This window comes from Arachis hypogaea, chromosome 19 (assembly GCF_003086295.3).
Source record: "Arachis hypogaea cultivar Tifrunner chromosome 19, arahy.Tifrunner.gnm2.J5K5, whole genome shotgun sequence".
In the NCBI taxonomy this organism is placed as follows: domain Eukaryota; kingdom Viridiplantae; phylum Streptophyta; class Magnoliopsida; order Fabales; family Fabaceae; genus Arachis; species Arachis hypogaea.
In genome coordinates, this window is record NC_092054.1 from 114,450,821 (window position 1) to 114,456,410 (window position 5,590).

The 5,590-nt window shown below is 40.9% G+C and overlaps 1 non-coding gene across 1 annotated transcript; it reads left to right on the forward strand.

Annotated features, from left to right (window-relative positions):
* The first annotated feature begins 5,019 nt into the window (after positions 1-5,019).
* On the forward strand, positions 5,020-5,123 carry LOC112781983 (small nucleolar RNA R71). Its single transcript, XR_003192729.1, has one exon. It is a non-coding gene; the product is annotated as a small nucleolar RNA R71 (small nucleolar RNA).
* The last annotated feature ends 467 nt before the right edge of the window (positions 5,124-5,590 follow it).

Consider the following 5,590-nt stretch of genomic DNA (forward strand, 5'->3'; position numbering starts at 1 on the left):
AGATTTTTGCTTAGGTCCCTCAATTTCAGCTAGAAAATACCTAAAATTACAGAAAAACACACAAACTCATAGTAAAGTCCAGAAATGTGATTTTTATTTAAAAACTAATAAAATGTAATAAAAAGTAACTAAAACATACTGAAAACTACCTAAAAAAATGCTAAAAAGCGTATAAATTATCCGCTCATCACAACACCAAACTTAAATTGTTGCTTGTCCCCAAGCAACTAAAAATAAAGTAGGATAAAAAGAAGAGAATATACAATAAATTCCGAAAACATCTATGAAGATCAGTCTTAATTAGATGAGCGGGGCTCCTAGCTTTTTGCTTCTGAATAGTTTTGGCATCTCACTTTATCCTTTGAAGTTCAGAATGATTGGCTTCTATAGGAACTCAGAATTTAGATAGTGTTATTGATTCTCCTAGTTCAGTATGTTGATTCTTGAACACAGTTACTTTATGAGTCTTGGTCGTGACCCTAAGCATTTTGTTTTCCAGTATTACCACCGGATACATAAATGCCACAGACACATAACTGGGTGAACCTTTTCAGATTGTGACTCAGCTTTGCTAGAGTCCCCAATTAGAGGTGTCCAGAGCTCTTAAGCACACTCTTTTTGCTTTAGACCATGACTTTAACCGCTCAGTCTCAAGCTTTTCACTTGACACCTTCACGCCACAAGCACATGGTTAGGGACAGCTTGGTTTAGCCGCTTAGACCAGAATTTTATTCCTGTGGGCCCTCCTATCCATTAATTCTCAAAGCCTTTGATTCTTTTTCTACCCTTGCCTTTTGGTTTAAAGGGTTACTAGCTTTTTCTGCTTACTTCTTCTTTTTCTTTCTTTTCTCTTTTTTGTTTTCTTTATTTTTTTTGCCACTTTTTTTCGCAAGCTTTTTCACTGTTTTTTCTTGCTTCAAGAATCAATTTTATGATTTTTCAAATTATCAATAGCATTTCTCCTTTTTCATTATTCTTTCAAGAGCCAACAATTTTAACATTCATAAACAACAAATTCAAAAATATGCATTGTTCAAGCATTCATTCAGAAAAACAAAAAGTATTGCCACCACATCAAAATAATTAAACTATTTTAAAATTCAAAATTCATGTACTTCTTTTTTTTCAGAAAACATTTTTTATTTAAGAAAGGTGATGGATTCATAGGACATTCATAACTTTAAAGCATAGACACTAGACACTAATGATCATGTAATAAAGGCACAAACATAGATAGAACATAAAGCATAATTTTTGAAAAATAGAAAAATAAGAGCAAGGAGATTAAAGAATGGGTCCACCTTAGTGATGGCAGCTAGTTCTTCCTCTTGAAGATCCAATGGAACGCTTGAGCTCCTCTATGTCTCTTCCTTGCCTTTGTTGCTCCTCCCTCATGGCTCTTTGGTCTTTTCTAATTTCATGAAGGAGGATGGAATTCTCTTGGTGTTCCACCCTTAGTTGTCCCATGTTGGAACTTAATTCTCCTAGGGAGGTGTTAATTTGCTCCCAATAATTTTGTGGAGTGAAGTGCATCCCTTGAGGCATCTCAGGGATTTCATGATGAGGAATTTCTTCATGCTCTTGTTGAGGTCTATGAGTGGGCTCTCTTGCTTGCTCCATCCTTTTCTTAGTGATGGGCTTGTCCTCATCAATGAGGATGTCTTCCTCTATGTCAATTCCAGCTGAATTGTAGAGGTGACAAATTAGATGAGGAAAGGCTAACCTTGCCAAAGTAGAGGACTTGTCTGCCACCTTGTAGAGTTCTAGGAATATAACCTCATGAACTTCTACTTCCTCTCCATTCATGATGCTATGGATCATGATAGCCCGGTCTACAGTAACTTCAGACCGGTTGCTAGTGAAAATGATTGAGCGTTGCATGAACTCCAACCATCCCCTAGCCACTGAGTTGAGGTCAGGCATTCTTAGTTGAACCGGCTTCCCTCTTGAATCTCTCTTCCATTGAGCGCCTTCCACACAAATGTCCAATAGGACTTGGTCCAACCTTTGATCAAAGTTGACCCTTCTAGTGTAGGGGCGTGCATCTCCTTGCATCATTGGCAAGTTGAATGCCAATCTTATATTTTCCGGACTGAAATCTAAGTATTTTCCCCGGACCATTGTAAGCCAATTCTTTGGGTCCGGGTTCACACTTTGATCATGGTTTTTGGTGATCCATGCATTAGCATAGAACTCTTGAACCATTAAGATCCCGGCTTGTTGAATGGGGTTGGTGAGAATTTCCTAACCTCTTCTTCGAATCTCATGTCGGATCTCCGGACATTCACTCTTTTCGAGCTTAAAGGGAACCTCGGGGATCACCTTTTTCTTTGCCACAACTTCATAGAATTGGTCTTGATGCACCTTTGAGATGAATCTCTCCATCTCCCATGACTCAGAGGTGGAAGCTTTTGCCTTCCCTTTCCTCTTTCTAGAGGTTTCTCTGGCCTTAGGTGCCATAAATGGTTATGGAAAAACAAAAAGCGATGCTTGTACCACACCAAACTTAGAAGGTTTGCTCGTCCTCGAGCAAAAGAAGAAAGAAGGGAGTAGAAGAAGAAGAAAAATGGAGGAGATGGAGAGGTGATAGTAGTTCGGTCAAGGGGGAAAAGAAGTGTTTATGATGTGTGAAAAGGAAGGAGGGATGAGGGGTTTATATAGGAGTGGAGAGAGGGTTCGGGTTTGTGTTTTAGGGGTTGGGTTTGGGAGGGAAAGGAATTGAATATGAAATGTGAGGAGGTGATTGGTGTGAAGAAGAGAGAGAGAGAGAGTTGAGGTAGGTGGGGATCCTGTGGGATCCACAGACCCTGAGGTGTCAAGGCTTTCTCATCCCTGCACCAATCTGGCGTGTAAACGCCCTTTGGAGTGTCAATCCTGGCGTTAAACGCCAGGTTGCTGTCCATTTCTGGCATTTAACGCCAGCTTTTCTTCCCTTTCTGGCGTTTAAACGCCAGTTTTGTGCCCTTTTTTGGCGTTAAACGCCAGTTTGTTGCCCTTTTCTGGCATTAAACGCCAGTCTGGTGCCCTTTTCTAGCGTTAAACGCCAGCTTGTTGCCTTTTTTGGCGTTAAACGCCAGTCTGGTGCCCTTTTCTGGTATTAAACACCCAGAATGGTGCCAGACTGGGCGTTTAACGCCCATTCTGCTACCCTTACTGGCGTTTAAACGCCAGTAAGCTTCTCCTCCAAGGTGTGCTATTTTTAATGTTATTTTTCATTCTGTTTTTGCTTTTTCAGTTGTTTTTGTGACTTCACATGATCATCAACCTAAAGAAAATATAAAATAACAATGGAAAATAAATAGATATAATTGAATAAAATTGGGTTGCCTCCCAATAAGCGCTTCTTTAATGTCAATAGCTTCACAGTGGGCTCTCATGGAGCCTCACAGATACTCAGAGCATGATGATGGCCTCCCAACACCAAACTTAGAGTTTGAATGTGGGGGCTCTGCTTGATTCTGCTTTGAGAAAAGCTTTTCATGCTTCCTCTCCATGGTTACAGAGGGAGATCCTTGAGCCTTGAACACAAGGTAGTCCTCATTCACTTGAAGGACCAACTCACCTCTGTCAATATCAATCACAGCTTTTGCTGTGGCTAGGAAGGGTCTGCCCAGGATGATGGATTCATCCATAGTCTTCCCAGTGTCCAGGATTATGAAGTTAGCAGGGATGTAAAGGCCTTCAACCTTTACCAAGACATCCTCTACAAGTCCATAAGCCTGTTTCCTTGAATTGTCTGCCATCTCTAGTGAGATTCTTGTAGCTTGCACCTCAAGGATCCCTAGTTTCTCCATTATAGAGAGGGGCATGAGGTTTATACTTGACCCTAGGTCACACAGAGCCTTCTCAAAGGTCATGGTGCCTATGGTACAAGGTATTAAGAATTTTTCGGGGTTCGGTGTCTTCTGTGGTAATTTCTGCCTTACCAAGGTATTTAGTTCATTGATGAGAAATGAAGGTTCATCCTCCCAAGTCTCATTACTAAATAACTTGGCACTCAGTTTCAGGATTGCTCCTAGATATTGAGCAACTTGCTCTTCAGCAATATCTTCATCCTCTTGAGAGGAAGAATACTCATCAGAGCTCATGAATGGCAGAAGTAGGTTCATTGGAATCTCCATAGTCTCTATATGAGCATCAGATTCCTTTGGTTCCTCATTAGGGAACTCCTTGGAGGCCAGTGGACGTCCATTGAGGTCTTTCTCAGTAGAGATCACTGCCTCTCTCTCCTCTATAGGTTCGACCGTGTGGGACATGTTTATGGCCTTGCACTCTCTTTTTGGATTTTCTTCTGTATTGCTTGGGAGAGTACTGGGAGGGAGTTCAGTAACTTTCTTACTCAGCTGACCCACTTGTGCCTCCAAATTTCTAATAGAGGACCTTGTTTCAGTCATGAAACTGAGAGTGGCCTTAGATAGATCAGAAACTATGTTTGCTAAGTCAGAACGACTCTGCTCAGAGTTCTCTGTCTGTTGCTGAGAAGATGATGGAAAAGGCTTGCTATTGCTAAACCTATTTCTTCCACCATTATTGTTGTTGAAGCCTTGTTGAGGCTTCTGTTGGTCCTTCCATGAGAGATTTGGATGATTTCTCCATGAAGGATTATAGGTGTTTCCATAGGGTTCTCCTATGTAATTCACCTCTTCCATTGCAGGGTTCTCAGGATCATAAGCTTCTTCGTCAGAAGATATTTCTTTAGTACTGCCTATTGCAGCTTGCTTTCCAGGCAGACTCTGAGAAATCATATTGACTTGCTGAGTCAATATTTTATTTTGAGCCAATATGGCATTCAGAGTGTCAATCTCAAGAACTCCTTTCTTCTGAGTTGTCCCATTATTTACAGGATTCCTTTCAGGAGTGTACATGAATTGGTTATTTGCAACCATTTCAATGAGTTTCTGGGCTTCTTCAGGCGTCTTCTTCAGATGAAGAGATCCACCAGCAGAGTTGTCCAATGACATTTTGGATAGTTCAGACAGACCATCATAGAATATGCATATGATGCTCCATTCTGAAAGCATGCCAGAAGGGCACCTTCTGATAAACTGCTTGTATCTTTCCCAAGCTTCATAGAGGGATTCACCTTCCTTCTGTCTGAAGGTTTAGACTTTCACTCTAAGCTTACTCAATTTTTGAGGTGGAAAGAACTTTGCCAAGAAGGCATTGACCAGCTTTTCCCAAGAGTTCAGGCTTTCTTTAGGTTGTGAGTCAAACCATGTCCTAGCTCTGTCTCTTATAGCAAAAGGGAAGAGCATAAGTCTGTAGACCTCAGGGTCAACCCCATGGGTCTTAACAGTGTCACAGATTTGCAAGAATTCAGCTAAAAACTGATGAGGATCTTCCAATGAAAGTCTATGATACTTGCAATTTTGCTGCATTAGAAAAACTAATTGAGGCTTAAGCTCAAAGTTGTTTGCTCCAATTGCAGGAATTGAGATGCTCCTTCCACAGAAGTCAGAAGAGGGTGCAATAAAGTCACCAAGCATCTTCCTTGCATCTCCACCATTGTTGTTGGGTTCGGCCATGTTTGTTTTGTCTGCTTCCTTTTTGAAAATTTCTGTTAGGTCCTGATGAGCGGATAATTTATACG